Source organism: Lycium barbarum, chromosome 5 (assembly GCF_019175385.1).
Source record: "Lycium barbarum isolate Lr01 chromosome 5, ASM1917538v2, whole genome shotgun sequence".
Classification (NCBI taxonomy): domain Eukaryota; kingdom Viridiplantae; phylum Streptophyta; class Magnoliopsida; order Solanales; family Solanaceae; genus Lycium; species Lycium barbarum.
Window position 1 is genome coordinate 131,283,637 of NC_083341.1, and position 19,420 is coordinate 131,303,056.

Genomic DNA, 19,420 nt, shown 5'->3' on the forward strand with positions numbered 1-19,420 from the left:
TTACTATTTCGTTGATATACCAACGAAATACAAAAAATAAATAAATTATTTTCCTATTTCGTTTTTATATAAATGAAATACAAAAAATATATATATATTTATCCTATTTCATTGGTATATGAATGAAATTAAAAATAAATATATATATATTTTTTAATAAACGAAAAAAAAACTAGTTGTAAAGTCAAGACATAACTTTATTTTGAATATAAATATAATTCTAAAAATATAGGGAGAAAAACTAGTTGTAAAGTCGTCACACTTTAGATGGTCATAACTTTGCGCTCGGACGTCCGCTTTACGCATTTTTTTTTTTGAACTTGTGTATTTTTTCAAGATCTATGCGGACAAATTGCCGCATGGCGGTTTGGCCGAGTCGGTTTTTAAAAAAATAGCTTTTATCTCATTCAATTTCAATTTTATTTGCTTATGGCGGACAAACTGCCACATGGCGGTTTGGCGTGAAATTTTCAGTTTTATTTACTCATAAGATGATGATACGCAATAGATTTCAACGTAAAAATCTCGGGGTAATGTAGCTGTGAATGTCAATTTCACTTCTGCGGTTTCAATTTTTTAAAATAAAGCTGACTAATTTTCTCGACATATAAAGTTGACTAAAATAACTTTACAGTCAAAACTAAGTTTTTTCAAACAAAACTTACTTTGGGCACCTTTTCAACACCTAAAATGACGATCCGAACGTCTACGTATCCTTGATGTATTGGGCTTACATTATTGTACACAAAAAAAAAATATCAGGTTCTATATAAAATATTGACGTTTCGGAGTCTTGACACACGACTAATGATTGGTCAAAGTATGAAAAAAAACACTAAGTGTTACAAAAAATAAAGTTGGCCAATTTTTTTTTTTTGGTACTGTTTTACTGCGTATAGAAAAAAAATATATATATTTTCCAATTTCGTTTTGATATGAACGAAATAAAAAAAAAATCACATTTCGTTTTCTAATAAACGAAATACCAAAAAAAAAAAACTATTTCGTTGATATACCAACGAAATGCAAAAAAAAAAATGTAACTAAATATTCCGGCCATGAACAGTGGTAATTGTGGTATTTCGTTGGTTATCCAACGAAATACCCATTGTGGTATAAAAAAAAAAGGCAGCCTATTTTGGGCTATTAGCTCCAAAAATAAGCCATTTTGACTCCGGATTCTCATTTCGATACTTCATGCCAATTTCCCAAAGTTGGATCTGAAGAAATATGAAGTGTACGTGGGCCAAATAGAACTCTCTGTTCTTGATTATTGAAGATACAAATATGGGGTGTATTTATACACCACGTAACAGAAAAGCAATAGATCCTACATAGCAACATTTAGCTTGTAGTATTCCTAACTATTTACAATCTCAAATATATACCTACAGATATGTTTCTAGTTACAGTAGGTGTCTAGGACTTTAATTTAACATCACATTTGAATTCTTCTCGTGGCACACACACAGCTGCTAAGGCAGATACTCTATCAGGATCTATTCAAAGACGGAATAATTATCCCTTGAATCTCCATATTTTTCAAGCAAAAAAGACATCAAAGTTAGGTTGAATTTCTTATCGGCATATGAATTTTCATGGTTTAGGGACACATCATTGAGCGCTTGAGCATGCAATGAAAATCCAAAGACCTTTATATGCTCATTAGTAATAATAGAAGTTAATAACTATATATCAAGATTTTGAAACTTTGCCTATAAAAAGGCTGGAAAAAAAATTTAAATCTGTAAAAGACTGAAAGCATGCCTCCAAAGATTGAAACTTTTCCCCTTACTGTCATTTGCATCAAATTCTTCGGTAAAAGGAAAGAATCAGTGAGTGGACGAACACATAAAATTATTAAGAAAGTAAAAACAGGTATAACTAACTACCTTTTCCAATACTCCATGAGAATATATTCTGAAATTAATATAGTAAGCTTATTCCATTGCTTCACAATATTAAAACATGCTCAAGTCCTTGAAGCTCTATATATAGTGCGTAAGAACAAAGTTATGAATCTAAGAAGGCATAGAGATTACTGTACCCCCGTTATTTTTAATAGAGAATATTATGAGAAGTCATAGGGAATATTGTATATCAATTACTCATTTTTAATAGAAAATATTAGAAACTGAAAAGGTTGAGCAGAGTAATTGGAGAAACTTAGTTACAGGCAATAATTAGCATGCGAAAATGGGAGTAATAACTACTAGAAGAGTGGGGGAAAATAAGTACTCTCTCCGGCCAGTTTTACTTGACTATATAATAAGAATAGTTGTCCATTTTTACTTGTCCGGTTTGAAAAATCAAGAGATAATTTACAACTTCATACCTATTTTACCCTTATTATTAATTACTAGTATTGGGACATGTGTGTTGAACGTGTATCCCATGATATTCAATATAAACGATCATTAGTCGAATATGTATATGGCGAGTTACATAAATTTGAATGAAAAGTAGAAGCTCAAACTGATAAATGGTGAGCCTATTAGATGTCTATTTGCTTTCCGAAGTAAAAACATACTGCAATTTACTTTAAAATGAATGTGAAAGAATATCCTTCATTTTCAGGTTCATGAAAATTGAATTTTGGGAGAAATAGTTTTACTTAATGCTAGTACTTTTTCCTACTTTGATTATCGTTACAGTTTGTAATTGTACCATAAAATTGTGCTGCAAAGATAGTTTCTGGATTATTTTTTTTGGCAGGTACAAAATTAATTTTACATTTCCTCCAAAAAGAGTTTTTTTTTCTTCTGATTGTTCCTTGACATAATTATCATATTATGTGTCATAGCTAAAACACTACACCAAAAGAGGCTTTTAGTGGCAATAAATTTTCCTTTTAGCGGAAATATTTATTGCCACATAAATATTTACCGGCAATTGATTAATTGGATCCAAGATCGCTAAAGCCTTTAGTGACATTTATGTCGAGTGCTGGTAAAAACCCATATTATTGCTACTAAAAATAATTATTACTAGCGACATTTTAATAGCGGCAATTACTAATACCAATAAAGCTAAAAATGTGATATCAAATATATTTTGCGGTTTTTATTATTGCCGACAAAAATGCAATAATTGCCAGTAAAAGATACTTGTTTTAGTGGCAATTATTATAGCTGCTAAAACTAACCATACATTCACCGTAATCGACGCATTTAACTAATTACTTTTTTGTAGCATTAAAAATAAAAAAATCACAAGAAAAATTAACTCAGAGATAGTAATAGAAGATCAAAACAACGTCATTCACTTCAAACAAGAGCAATCAAGCTCAATACATCCACTTTCTTGTCTTCTAGAGGTAAGAAAAAGTATGAATTATCAAAATAATAAGTATGTGTTCAAGTTACCCCCAAAAAATAAGAATGCATTCAACAATAGAAAAACATGGAAATTGAGCCATTATTTCGTTTCCTAGAGAAACTATGGAAGCTTGGATCACGACCGTATGCAATATCTCGAGGATCTTTAGTAAAGCCAACTTTATTTGAAATCTGTCCAGAAATAAAGGAGAAAAATAATTCAGTTCGTGGGTCGGTTTTTGGTTAAAACCAAATTCAAACCAATTTAATCGGTTTTTTAATTAGTAAAACCAAACCAAACCAAATATAATACATATCCATCGGTTTGGTTGTCGTTGGTTTGGTTCGGTCTTTAAGAAGCCTAATGGTATTTCTCTCTTTCATTATTTTTCCTATAGCAAGGAAAGACTTTTCCACCCTCTTTTTTTAATCCGTTAATACCTTTCTATTATGGATCGGAAGCTATAATTCTCTTGAATTATGGAGAAAATGTCTTAACATATATAATTATTAATCAAGTGAATCTAGTTTATAAGAAATACAACTTCTTTTTAAGTAAATTTCATAGTTATTTCTTTGAATAAATGAGTTTGGATCATGGATTATTACTAACAAATGAGCTTAAGGTGTAAAGTTCATTAGCCTAAAAGAGATAAAAGAAATTTTGATGAAAGATAAACAATTTATAAAAGAGATAAAGAAAATTTTGATGAAAAATAAACAATTTATAAAACCAATATATTATATATATATAATTTTAAAAATTGTGTATATTATTTTATTGGTCTGGTTCGGTTTTTTCTTCAATTTGTTTCTAATAAAACCAAACCAAATCAAATATTGTCGGTTTTTTAAAATTTAAAAACAGACCAAATCTAAAGAACTATCGATTTATTTAATCGGTTTGGTTTAGTTTGTGGTTCGGATCGATTCTTAACCAAACCGTGAATACCCTACTTCAGTCAAAACACAAATTTAGTAAAGTAAATAGCATGAATGAAAAATAGCCAGCAATGCCTGCACCCACTTTAATATTTCCCAGAAAAGGAAAGAAAAAAAGTAAGACAGAGAAAGCAGCAAACAGAAAATTACTCTGAAAGCAACAGAGGGATCAAAACAAGTCTTTTAATTTCTATCCGGAAAAGTGGCAGTTACCAAAATGATGTTCAAAATCTCGCCATACTCAAACATCTGCTCAACTTTTTCAGCTTTATCTCTTTTTGATCTTCCTTCAAATTTCAAATTTCATTTACTGGTAGATGAAATATTTGATTTTTGTGTAATCCTAGTTGATTGTTTCAGTTGGACATACAAATAGGAAAGATGATATCGTGAAATTCACTAACCAAGATAAAATACAGAATCTAATAAAGTTTCTTCGGTTAAAAGAGCACTAGATTTGTCTGTTTTTAACTTTTCAAAGTAGATAACATATGCTCAACAACCAAATGCATAGGAATACTAATGAACAAGCAGCAACATATGGTTCCTTCCGAAATTAGATGGACTATTTGAACAGGAAGATGTTGGTTCACCATGAACTTTTTCCAAATTCCAATTCAAATGGTAGTCCGCAGTTTTAGAGGGTTGCCTACATCAACTACACCCAAATTCAAATATAGGCTACAGAAGAAGATTATGTAAAGGAGAATGTAATAAATTATATTGAAGGAGATAAATAAAATAAGAGAAGAAATGGTTTACCAAAGAAAGAACCAGGCAGGAGTATTTACCAAAGAAAAAATGGCTGATATGCTCTCAAGTATGGTAAAAGAGATCACCTTGCGAGAAGAAAGAACTTGATGTCACTAACGACTTGAGTAGTGCTTATATTGCTTGTTCATTGCCATTATTGGCATCAGGAACCTAGCAAAATCAACACATTAGATAAAAGAAAATTCCTTGTAAAGCTAACTTTTAAGAACAAAAGTTTAAAACTTTGAAATCGGATCACGTGTTTAGTAGTGCTTCCATTGTTTTGAGGCCCACATATTTCAGTAGGTGCATATTTTCACATGACTTGTCTCATCAATGATAATTCTGAAACTAGCATCTCTTGATTTTTTTTTTTTTTTCATCAAAGCCATTTCTTTATCCTGTTTTTTGATCAATTCCTTATATTTGTTCATCCTGTTTCATTTTCAACTCCTTTAACTCATTTATATCTTGTTTTAGCTTATGTCCAGCTACATTAGACAAACCATCAACAATATGTCGTAAGGAAGATTTACTACCCATAATAGAGAAGGTGTTGGACCAAGTCCTAAACCACGGATATAGCCACTTTTTTCATTTCCCAACACTTGAGAATACACATCTCTTTCCCAAGCAACACTGCCATGAGGTTGTTCATAATTTGTGCTGTGCTGCACGCCCTACGTTCTATCCTATTCAACACCAGTTTTTGGCCTAAGGGATAGAACATGTTACTCTACCTGTTTCAAGCTAGCACTTGCAGAATAGTAAAGAACAGTAAAGTGAGAGACACAACAATTTTACGTGGAAAGCACCCGGCTCACAAGGGTGAAAAACCACGACCTACACCTCTATAGGATTTTTTCCAAACTCCACTACAACTGTGAGCCTTTGCAAATTCAAGTTACAAACTCTATAACCTAGGAACTAACCTCTAATTCCTATCTCACTAATCTCCCTAGATAAGTACACAACCTTCAAGCTATCCCAACCTGAAGTTGAATTTGACTAACAATTTATACTTATAGTATTTGCTTCTATGAAAGAGGATAAGGTACAACTCGATAAACAACCTAATATACAAATCTAGACTCAAGAACTACAAAACCTAAACTCTATAAAAGAACTTCTTCAATCTTCTTCGTATTATCAAGTGACACTTCTAGAATCAGAATATTCAATATAACATTAACTGTTTTCTCTCAATATTCTGATTTCTCTCTTTGTGAATGTGCAATCCATCTTCTTGGTAAGACCCGAATATATATAGCACTGAGTGCACATCAAGTCGTCAAAAACCTAAACCCTTGGTGACTCGGCCCATTAGTTATAATATGGTTTGAGTTGACTTAGGATTCTTGCCTTTCCATGCGGCTTCATTATCCTTGTAAGAGTCTGAAGTATCTTGATAGTTATGGCAAGGAATTCTGCAAATCTTGATCGCCAAGTCTTTATCATAAAACACAAATCCTATTCCAAGTAGGACAGTGATCTGGAACATGTTATCTGAACCTGGTCCAAGCACTTGGTTCTTTCATCTGTGAATCTTCTATTTGTCTAAGATTGGACATGTATATACACTTGTTTCATTCCTCATTCATCTTTGTTTTGCCTTTGGCTTATCTTCTCCTAATTGTCACCTTTCTTCTGAGATAAAACTTATTCTCAGACTTGACTCAATTAACTCTGTTTTCATCAAGACCCTCTGAGTCACAACATCATTACTTCCCCATGTCTCTAACTCTGTCTGCATCTGGATCCTCTGCTCTCACACTTATTCCCCCTTACTATTGTAATCGCACACCTCTCTCTATTTGAATTCCGACGAACACTGCTCACTCATGATTTATTCTCCTTGCATCAGTAACTAGGATGGAACATGTTCAGACACTTGATCCACGTCATTCAGAGTCTGTGATGTAGACACTTGAAGAGAACATGTTCATTGATCTATTTCAGTGGTCCTGGTCGTCCTTGCTGTTTCAATCATTCTGTCTTCTATCTATTATGATATAGAACATGTTGAAGAAGCATACTGTCAGACCTGATTTATCAGCCTTATTTTGCTAATGTGTTAGAGATGGAACATGTTATTGGATCTGGTTCATTTGCTTGGTTCGTCGGCTTTGTGAATCATCAAAACATATACTACCAGTGCTAATGCCAACAAATTCTTCCTACAAACCCATGTGCTTTTAAGCCTCTGTGTAACCTGTTCCAAACACCTTGAAGCCACAAAAATACAGTACATTTTGATGAACTAGGTTAGTTGGGTTATAAACATTACACAATGACATCATTAAAAAGTTACTTCGGTCTGGTTTGATCAATTGAATTTTGCTAATATTTAACTCATGGCCACTAGGCTATCACATATACACATAATAACCGAATCAATTGCTCAAATTAAGACTATTAAACCATTCATGTCAGACCATTAAGGCATAGATTGAGGAAGAACAATTTCATTAACTTCATAAAGTACATTTCCATAACCTTGCGTACAAGAATGTAAAACAGACCATTGACACAGGATAATGAACTTAGACATCCTAAGGTAGTTAGTTTGAAGAAACTAGAGTGTGAGTCTGATCACTTTGCTGGGGACTTTCACCAAGGTGGCTTTTACATGATAGGACTAGTAGCTAGGGCATTGAATATAAGGAAAGTGCATATCTTCCTTGATTTTCTCCCAGGAATCACCAGCTTTATCAACCTTTTGCCCCTAGGTGGAACCACCATATTTTCTCACCTTCTTATCCTAAGAGGATCCACCAATCTACATTTGCATCAGATTGCTCACCCCAAGGGGATCCACCATCTTTTCCCACCAGTTTCTCGTATGAGGACCATGATCCTGAATGCTCTTCCTTCCCGGATAATGGAGGGTTCCCTTTTGTTTTATCCTTCCTTATTCAAGGGAAACACTGCTTACCAAGGAAACAAGTAAAAATCATCACCACAATGATCGAGAAATAATACGTAATAACAGAAAAGAAAAAAAATTAATTGTCACTCTGTATCGCTACTATAAAAAAATAAAAAAAAAGTAAGGAGATTGATTTTAGAGCTAATATAGGGAATTTACTATTTAGAGAGAAGATTATCCAAAAATAAAATACAAAGTTCAAAAGAAGAGAAAAATAAGTTGTTAGTAGGAACGAACGAGAAAAGAAAAGAGAGCAACCGTTTTTTCTGTTAAAAAAGGTACAAAAAAGAGGAAAAGAGCGACAGAAATGGAAGCCATTAAATGAATGAGTTAGTTTTTTTTTTTTTTTTTATATTGAAGTTTATTTGTACATTCCCCCATCTAGTTTTTAATATGTTAATTACTACTTAGTCTTTTATTTAAGTGTTTTTCTAATTAAAGTATGAAATATGTTAAATTGGAAAATGAAAGAAGGTTACTTTGTGAAGGGAAAATAACACTTTTGATCCTTGAGTTATTATTTTATTAGTGAAATTGTCCGCGCTTCGCACGGTGATAAGATATTCATTAATTTAGAAATAAATAAATTTTTAAATTTCATCTAGATAAAAGAGAAAGAGAAAAATATTATACGATTAAACGGGGAGATTCCATTTTGTTCTTTTTTTTTTGGTACAAAAATATTATACGATAATATTTTCCTGTCGCATAGTAGGTATGAATAAAATGCCTAATCAAACATTCCTGATTTCTTGTTTTTTTTTCTCTTCTGCTATAATATTACAGAAAACAATAATCTTTCACCTGTATAATTAGTATGGAGTAAATTATGTCTAGTTCAAAACTTCAAACTTATAATGTTATAGAATTTAATTAAATTTTAAGTAGTGACAGCTCCAATTCACCATCACATTTTTTATTTGCTCCGTCATAACAAAAAATACATTTAAGCGACAATAAGCATATGAGTACCTCACCGTATTTATTTTACGTTATTGCTATAGTCAAGAAAATTATATATAGGCAATAATGTTTGTTCTTTAACATAAAAAAATCTAAAAGGCCAGTAATGGTACCTTTTATAAAAAAACTGTACTATCATATACTATGCTCGCTAGTCTTGGCATGTGTATTAGTACGCCTCTAATCCTCGTGCACAGGGAAGAACTCTCTTGACGCGATAGATTTTGCCTTTGCCAAATTGCTGATGAAAGAAAAATTAGAATGCATAATATTCATCTATTATAAATACTCATTGCAATTAGACTAAATGACGCCAAATCAATATTTATACATCAGTCTAGCATGATACAACACAAAAATGTCGATAAAAAGATTCAAAAGAAAAGACTATAGCTTTTCAAACGACACCACATCAACGAAGAAGAGAAGGGATTGTATTTTTACTGTTATTACATACAAGAAATACCTCATAACAATGCTCGTAAAAGAAATAGCAGAAATATCACACTAATATAAGCTCAGATGTCTTGAGAAAACTATGGATGAAAAATCTGGAAGAGAGGCATAGCGACTTAATATAATACAATCCTGCAGAAAATGAAATATATCCTACTCATTAGTTCCTCATCAATGCCGTTTATTGCTTTTCCTAAAAATTCTCTTCTGCTAGAAAAGTTGCAAAGTTTGAAACTTTAGGCTGATTTCGCTTTCAGAATTTTCTATCTATTTCTAAAAGCTTGTGCCTTCCCTTTTACATCTTAATTTTAAGAATATTATGTTCATATTGACTCGGGTATTATAGAGGGCTATGGTCCATAGTCTATGGATGACGACCCAAAGCTCTTCTTTTTTCCGCCTGCAGCACCATGGATGAGTCCTTTTTTCCTCATAATTTTGATTTTTTGGGTAAAGGTCAAGTCCCTAGTTTGTTTTGCATTGGGATTCTACACCAGAATTATTACGTAGTATCTTTCAATCTTATAGAGTTAGATGAAATTTTAGAAATAAAGAAGCGTTCTCAGAGGTGAGATCGTGGTTGTAAACCCACTCGACGAATTGCTTTGGGGAAAGGACATAAATGGCCGGCCGGCCAAAAATTATCCCACCCGATGGCCACAATTCTTTTAATCCCAAATTATAACCACTAAATTAATTCCACTTTCTCTTCTTTTTCTGCCTTCTCCATTTTTCTTCTTCCTCTTCCACCTTATTCTCCATCTTCTCCTCCTCTTTCCTCTTCCACCTTTTTCTCCAATTTTATTTGTGAGTTGCAGGTTACGAAAATGATGTGTATCACGCGAGCTTGATTTTGTTTGTTGGATGGATATGTGGTGACAGTTAAAGGGGATTAGATTTGGAAATGGAGATTTCAAAGATTGGTGATTGCACTACAATTTGGATATTGTCTTGCTTCGACAAAAAGGGGGTTTTTGAATCTTGTCTCGCGCATCTTTTCTAGTGATTTCTTAGGTGGTATGGGTTACATCAGCTTTGCACTTAATTCTTCCCTTCTTTCTGTGCTTGCAGCAGCCATTGGGTCTTACATAGCCATGAATTATCCTTTTCATGGAGCGGCCTTGTTGTCCATTTGTGTTGAGGTTTCTTTAGTTCAGGCTTTAATGAGTACAAAAATTATCATTTGTCAACTTTAATAGTTTTTTTAAACTTGTGTTTGGTGTATGGAAATTGTATCATATGTGTATATAATATGTGTCCCTGTTATATATGTATAGAAACTGTATCATATGTGTATATAATATGTACCCCTTCTGTATATGTATATAAAATGAATCATACGTATATAAGCTGTATCATTCTTGTATAGAAAGTGTATATATAATTCCAACATGTGTATATAAACTGTATCAGTCTTGTATAGAAAGTGTAAAAAATGTATTATAGAAACCGTATTATTCTGGTATATAATATGTATCACTATTGTATATGTAAAAAAAAATATCATATCATTATTGCACAATATGCGTATAATAAAGGTATAATTAACGTATAGTAAAGGTATAGTTAATTCCAGCATATGTATATAAACTGTATCATTCTTGTATATAAAGTGTATATATTATTCCAATATATGTATATATGCTGTAGCAACCTGGGCTGTTGGGCCGGCCACTCTTGACATTATTTTGGGCTGACCGGTCATTTTTTGGCATTATTTTGAACCGACCGGGGTCCTGAGGGTATTAGGCCCAAACATTGGCCAATATGTCATTACTTTGGGTCATTGGGCACACAATGTTTGTTATGCTTCATGGCCCATCCGGACTGGATCCGGACCCAAAAGGGAGAATGAAAAAGATAAATATATGAATAATAATATGGGTCCATATTAGTTGTTGGGATATAAATAAGACAATAAAATAGGTACCCGACTACACACGTAAGGAAACAATTCCCTAAAAAATTATTGTACTTTCTCCCAAAATTTTCTCTTTGAATTTTAACAATCTCTTTTAATTTTAACAGTACACAATTTTCTTTTAATAATATATATTATAATATATCTTTAAGAAAAAAGTGGGCACCCCAAAAAAGTTGGGGCCAAGCCATTGCTTACCAGCTTTGATGTCCAGCCGGCCCTGAATAGAAGTCATCTCCATCTTCCATGACATTACTTCTTTTGTTGTATGAAAATGAAATGGCCAAACTCACCGATAGACATCTGTGGTCGTCTATCCTATATTTTACTTGAACATCTTAAGTAAACTTTATTTTATTTAGACACTTGAGGTAAGGTCCGACTGTATCATTCAGACACTTTTCGCTGACTTGGCAACTTACTTGATTTCCACAGCAAACTGGAAGAGCCCAAAAAACAGTTTTTTTTTTTTTTTTAAATTCTTTTTATTTCCTCCTCCTTCTTCTTCTTCTTTAGTTTTTTTTTTCTCTTTCTTCTCCATTTAACAAACCTTCCCCTATTGCTATCTTGTTCACTGAAAGAAAAAAAAAATCAAAACCGCCACCACCCTCTCTCTCCCTAAGCGTTTATAGGACAAGAAAGATGATTTTTCTTTGGATAAATCTATTTAATAAACAAAAGAAAAATAAAATTCTCAAAAGATTAATTTTTTTTTTTTGCCATTAATGGAGTCTTTAGCAAGCTTGAAGGTTTAAAATGGGTTAATTGATTTGATGAAAATTTTGAGAAATTAATGTTGAATTGTCTTTGGGTCTTCGTGGGGAATTTTTAGTTAAAGTTATAACAAATTTGGAGTTTCTCTTAAAAATTTGGATTAAAATCGTGATTGCAACAAGAACAACATGAAGATGGTGATGAACACCAAGAACAACTATTCATTTCAGAATTTTCAATGTGTCCTTTTTTTCTTTTTTTCTGATTAGCTGTAAATCAAGTTTCTTTTTCTTTTTGAGAGAATTACTTTTAATTTGTTATTAAATATTTCAAAATAGTTTTTTTAATTTAAAAAGACGCATGTCCTCATTTTATTCGTCATTTGTCGCGTCAACAGCGAGTGTATTGCACACACTTTGTAAATATGGCTGATTCAGTAAAAAATGTCTAAATGACATAGTCGGACTCTACCTCGGGTGTCTAAATGAAATAAGGTTTAGTTGAGATGTTCAAGTGAAAAAATCAGATGATCACAGGTGTATACCGATGAGTTTGGCCAGATAAAAAGTAGAAGGCAGGTTAGACCGCATACAATTTAGTCGGCATTCAAGTAGAATAACTTGACGAAGCGTAAACATTGATATTTGTGGTGATTTTTGGACTCGGCTCTGCAGAGAAAAACTGAAATATGTCTAATATTTGGCTAGTTTAGGCTGCACAATCAGCTTCCTAATTGGCTATAATATTTACTACATAACTAATTAACTATAGATAATGAATAGAGAAATTTGATTTCCATTCAAATAATGTATGTAGCAATATGTTTCCTTTACTATCTGAACTCGAAGAAAGTCATCTTGACTTGGACTCTATAATATATGAATTACTTTTACGTTTTTAGTTGTTTGAAACCCTAATTTTTTAACTGTGATATTCTTTTATATTTACTAAAATAGCCAATAAAATATGATAGTCAATCAATATTGTAGGGATATTTTTCTCGTCCAATATTGTTATTCATGCTTTTAATTCATACATAAATAATTGCTCTTGATAGCCAAAAAAAAAAAAAAAAAAAGAGAGAGAGAACCAGGATAGGGTTTTCAACTCGCAGAGCTTCCGTTTTTCACTGAAAACGCCTCTCTGTCTCCCAATCTCTCAATACGAATCAATGGCCCTTAGAAGCATATGGGAAGAAGACATCCTCATAGAAATCATGGGAATGATAGTGAAAAAAGTAATAAGCATTGGTGACTACATACGCATGAGTGCCGTTTGCAAGTCATGGAGATCAATGCTTGCTGATCATAAGCCATCTCATGATCTCGAAGCCCCTTGGATTTTGCAGCTCAAAGATTGTGCGTATAATGATCATACAGGATTCAACTTCTATAGCTTGCCGGATAGCCGTTTTTACTCTTTTAAACTGCCTAATCATATCTTGAATAAATACCCTAAAGTAGCTCACGGTGCTACATTCTGTTGTGCAACGGTTGGTTCTTGTTGCTGGACCTAGCCATAACCCTGACATGTTCCTTTTCGACCCTATTTCGAAAAGTGATGTCAAACTTCCACCGTTGACCACATTACCAGCCTCCCCATATTTTGAGCACCATAGTATCGCATTAATGGTCAATATGGTTCATGTATTTTCAACCTCGGATGATTCGACCAGAAATCTCATAGTCGTCGCCACTTTTATGGACGTGTCGAATGACATCTTGGCATTCTGCAATTGTGACATTGAAGTTACAGAAGAAGAGAGATCGTGGGAAATATTTGAGGTGGATAGAGCAATTAGCTGCTATGAAAGCTTGTTATTTCACAATGGTGTGTTATACACTCTTGTTTCATATGACGACCATGTTGTCTTCGACGACAAGCGAATTGGTGACGAGATCAATCATGTCATCGTTCTCAAGACTGGTTGTTGCGAGGTTAAGATGAAATTAATCAATATAGTAAAACACAACACCGCTCATCATATTCGTCCTTGTGATACTGAGCTTCATTATATTGCTCATTCTGGCCTAAAATATGTATATTTGGCTAAGTCAATCACGGGAGAGCTGCTTATCATTTGGAACAAGACGGATCCACTGTCTGAACAGGATGAACAAGGCGATGAACACGATGGCGAACATGACGAAGACGATGATGGTTATGATCTCGAAATCTATCATACTAGTAAATTAATGATCGAGCAATATGAAGGTTTCGACAAAACAGGTAAAGACTTTGAATCTATCACTAGTTTGGGCGATCAAACACTATTTGTGTCACCAAATAGCAATTCCTTCTCAATTCCTGCAAGAAGTGGCAATGGATACTCAGCAAATTGCATCTATTTTACTGTGGATGCGCTTGATGCTCTTTACAAGAAATCTCTAACCCTTTATCGCCAATCAGGTATTTACTGTATGCGAGAAGGAAGGATCAAACGACCTTTCCCTAATCCACCATTGTGGTTTCAACCACAACTTCGCAATTAAACTACCACTTTTTTCCTCTTGGTACAGTCATTCAATTCGTGATTGTGAAGTATTGACTCTATGTTATCTATGATTCAAGTTTTGGATGTTCTGATTATACATCATGAACTGTTAAGTTAGGTCCAAGTTAATACATATGTTATATAATGTGTTTTGATTTTCTCCGTCTGCTTTGTGGTCTTTCAAAACTTTGTAACCTAATTTGATGGCTGAAACTTACTTTGCCCTTACTTATATTGGTGTGTTTTTTTTTTTTCCCGATCTTTGCTGACTATACAAGTGTTTATAATCGACACTACTTGTCTACTTCTTACTCAATGAATATTAACGAAAAAGCAAGTGTGGTTAAGTTGTTTATAATCGATACTACTTCTTACTCAGTGAATATTCCAGTTTGATTTTGAGATGAGTACAAATTGATATTGAAAAGATTATCGATCTTGGCCAGGCGGCTAAATAATATAGGGGTCCAAACAAATGTATATGCATATCTCTTGGCCGTGAAGTGGTGTTTTCAAAACGGTTTGGGAAGATTATCCTAGAAACGGATTAAGGGCAAGTACTAAATAAAGTGAAAGAAAAACTAGGAACACACAATTTCACAAAACTCACCGTATCTGTTTAATTCACTAGTCATTAATGTAATAATATGCTTCAGTAACAATGATCTTCTGGTGGTATTTTTAGAGCGAAGAAATCGATTGTTATAGTCATCATAGATTAATTAGAGAGATGAGTGACAGATGAATGGGAAAATAAAATTTGGATCATTTCGCGAAACTCAAGGACAAATTAAATATGAATTATTTCTCATTGTCCAAAGGCAAAGTCGAGCCTTTTTGCCTTGTAAATTATTATTAAGCAACAACTTTTAGTTTGCATATAATTCATATATGACAATATCAATATTCATATCTTTTGATAATAAAGTTTAATAACTGAATTATCTACAAACAATATAGCATATCAAGAATAATGATATTACTTGTTAGATTCATTTCACAAATTGTGCACACAAGTTAACTGATTTTCGGAACTTTTTATTTTATTTTTATGCATCAAACGACTATCTAATAAAATCTCTTTTCTTTTAATGTAAAAGTTGTAATCTTTATTAACTTGAAAGTACTTTATATATACTTTTTAAAAAGTTCAGCGATATACAATGTCAATATAAAAAAATAAAATTACTCTATCATGTCATATTTACTCGTTGTAGTAGGTAAAATTTTCATTTTCAATATTTCAAAATTTAAGGAGGTCTACCTATAGATATTCTCTAAATGAACTGTAGTATAAAAAATTATATACTTTAATAACCTATAAAATTTAAACTCAAAAAAATATATATAATCTTATTGGTAAAAAATGAGGCCCTCAAAAATTAGGGGCCTAAAGCTTGTGCTTCATTGGCTTTACTCGAAAGTCGGCACTAGGTAGCACTTTGCAAATAAGTCATAGGAAAAACGAAGAAACACAAGGAAGCTTACGTTAAGAAAGCCCAACTAGGTTTATGCCAAAGAGGCACATTATTGCATGCATATACGTCATTATTTATAGGGAAAAGGACACGCTGTGGCCTTCAAGGAAAATATAAGCCAAATTTTAGCCCTAAGTTGTTAAAAGTACCCAAACTGGACACTAAGAGTAAACTAATCCCAAATCCTAGCCAGCGGATCTGATTTCCGCCTCTCCTTTCTCTTTGCAATGGCTTTGAACTGTGACTAGATCTGTTTGTGGGAGAAAGGGGAAGGAACTCCTCCGACGAAATCAGTCGCAGAAGAGAGCAAAAAGACGTCGCCGGCGACAAAAAGACGAAGAGAGCAAAGAAATCCGTCGAAATCTATTTCTTTCTCGCCGGAGCTCCGACTCCAGCCATCTTGTTTGCGGTGTTCTTTGTTGTTTCTCTTGTGCCTTGACTGCTGTGGACTGATTTTTTTATATGTTTTGAAGTATTGGTTGCCATTGGAATTGTCACACCCCTACGAGAGTATGACGGGTTCCGACCCGTAGGCCGGGAACCACCTGACTTATCTGTTATTTTGAACATTATAAACCGTACTCAAAGAAAACCTGCACGCAAAAAAGGCCCAACGTAGGAATATCCGATCATTCAGCACATATGTACATATGCGGACCGACAAGGTCGCTACAACATAACGTATATCATAAAGCCGACAAGGCTAACAATAAAGTATCAAGAGCTCAAATAAGGCCGACAAAGCCACCAATATATTATACCATAATATGAGCCGGTGGAGCTATAAAACATCTAACTGTACACACACGTCTACGAGCCTCTATATAGAATACAATGATTATAAGGACAATACCAAATAGACTGCAGCTCCGAAGTAAGTGGAGTGCTGTTCAGAATCAGCTGATAGAACACATACGGGTCTGATCCATCTCCCTGCCTACCTGCGGGCATGAGCGCAGCGTTCACAGGAAGGGACGTCAGTACGAATGATGTACTAAGTATGTAAGACATGAATAACAACATAATATAGATATGGAAGGTAACATGGAATGAGAGAGATAACATGTACATCTGGATGCCTCATAAGGCGATGTCATGCATGCTTAGCCTTTAAAAAAAACATTTCTATACATATACATAGTACCATGCCCGGACATTAAGGTTCAGTGTCATATATATAGTATCATACCCGACCATTAAGGCTCGGTGTTATCATTGTTAGCCCGCGTCCGGGGCAATATCATAACATGCCCACTGCAGTGGTGTGCACATCTACGTGTCATGCCCGACCTACTATAGCGCGGCGCGGTGTGAGAAAATACATACATATATATATAAAGCATGCATGAGAGCCCAATCAATAGCCACAACTACATCGGAGTGACGTAAGGTCGGTAGCCTCCGATTATATTATGGATCAATCGTCATCGTTTATCCCACCTTGAAGGAACAATTATTATAAGGTGAGATCAACAACAATGAATAAAATCGAGAAAATCATGAAATAAAATCAATAATCTCATAATAGCATTAAATCCATTAGCTTTGGAATTTCTAGAATTAAGATCATCATCATCATGTTCATCATAGAAAACATCTCATCTTAAGTATCATAAGAATTTTTTTAGGAATCATGAACTTCTAACTTTTGGAAATAAGAGAGTTATGAAAACATATATGGAATCATAAAATAGGAATCATGCCTTTTAAGCAAAATCATAAGATGAGATCAACATCAACAAACATAATCAAAATCCTGAAACCAGCTCAGTAATCTCATAATGACGTTAAAACCATAACTTTGGAATCTCCAGAAATTGGATCATCATAATCGTCATCATGGTCCTTATAGAAAACATTCGTCTTTAGCATCGTAAGGATTTTGAAAATCATGAACTACTAGTATTTTCGGAAATAAGGTATTATGGAAGTCGTGCATGCGTTCATAGGAAAAGAATCATGCCTTTAAAAGAAAGAAGAATAGCCTTAACATACCTTTTGGTCTCCTTAACTACTCAACGTTTATCCTTCCAAGCTCGTAAATCTACATTTAAACCATTCATATTATTGTTAGGCTCATTGTCACATGCTTATCTTAAGCTCTCAATTAAATTCATTTAAGATCTGCCGAAATTCGGGCAGCATCTCCCCTGTATCATCTACTTCCTCCAAATACCAAAACAATTCCCAAACAATACCAACAACATCAACAACAACATCCTCAATATTATACAAGATAAATATGTATATTTTCATCCAAAACTCTCTTCAAACCTCAATCCATAAGTCAACAACATCAACACAACAAACTATAACTTTTATTCTCGTAAGTATTCATAATTCATCGTTAATAAAGAGAGATTCAATGATTCATACCTTATATTCACTAAAGTAGCAAGATCTTCAATATTTACTTTGTTTCCAAGCCAACTCCAACACAAAATGAAATTATAATCGCGACTACACGTTGTCCGGACCTCGATTAATACTCCGTAACTTGAAATTTATTCAAAATCCTCACTTTTATGTGATGTATAAGCTCTCTTGTTTGCTGAATTTTTCTGGAATGTTTTAGAAGATTAAGGTGGAGAAAATGGGGCTTTTAACCCTTTTATAATGCCTAAGAGTCGGCAACACTGTAGCAGCACTGTTTCTGTTCGGTCAGCCTAACTTGTAACGTCCATAATTCTCTACTCCGACGTTGTATCGACGAGTGATTTGTTGTGTTAGAAACTAGACTCGACGAACTTCATTTTAGGATTTTGAAACGCCTTAAAACTCCCCATATACCTGGAGATATACCCCTCCAAAGTTGACCCAAAATTCTGTCCTTAATTCTGCCAACTTTTTCCAAATTTTCGTCAAACTTATTTTCTTCGATTTGCTTGATCCCGAAATCTTCCAAAACTCTCCATACATGATATTTATCACTAATCATGCTTGATAATGGTCATTTCCTTTGGTTCCAAGGTTGTCCTTCCCAGTTACGACTTACAAGATCATAATTCGTCCTTTACCCAAACAATATACTTAATAATGCTTTGTTCCTCACACTCCAAAGTTGTTTTACCTAGTCATAGCTCGACATACTTACATTCAAATTTAACCAGTGATTCTCCGAGGTACGAGGTGTAACACTGAAAGTGCGGGGTGTAACAGGAATCAAGAAATAATTGCAAAAACATGTATAATATGTGTATAAGAATCATATAATATGTGTAAAATTAGTAAGTATACGTTGATTATATATTTATTATAAACAAATTATACAACAATGATACATTTTCTATACATATACTTTAAGAATACATATTTTATACAACAATGATACAATTTCTACAATGATACATTTTCTGTACATATACAGTAAGAATACATATTCTATACAATAATGATACAGTTTCTATACATATGATACATATTCTATACAAAAATAATACACATTCTATCCGT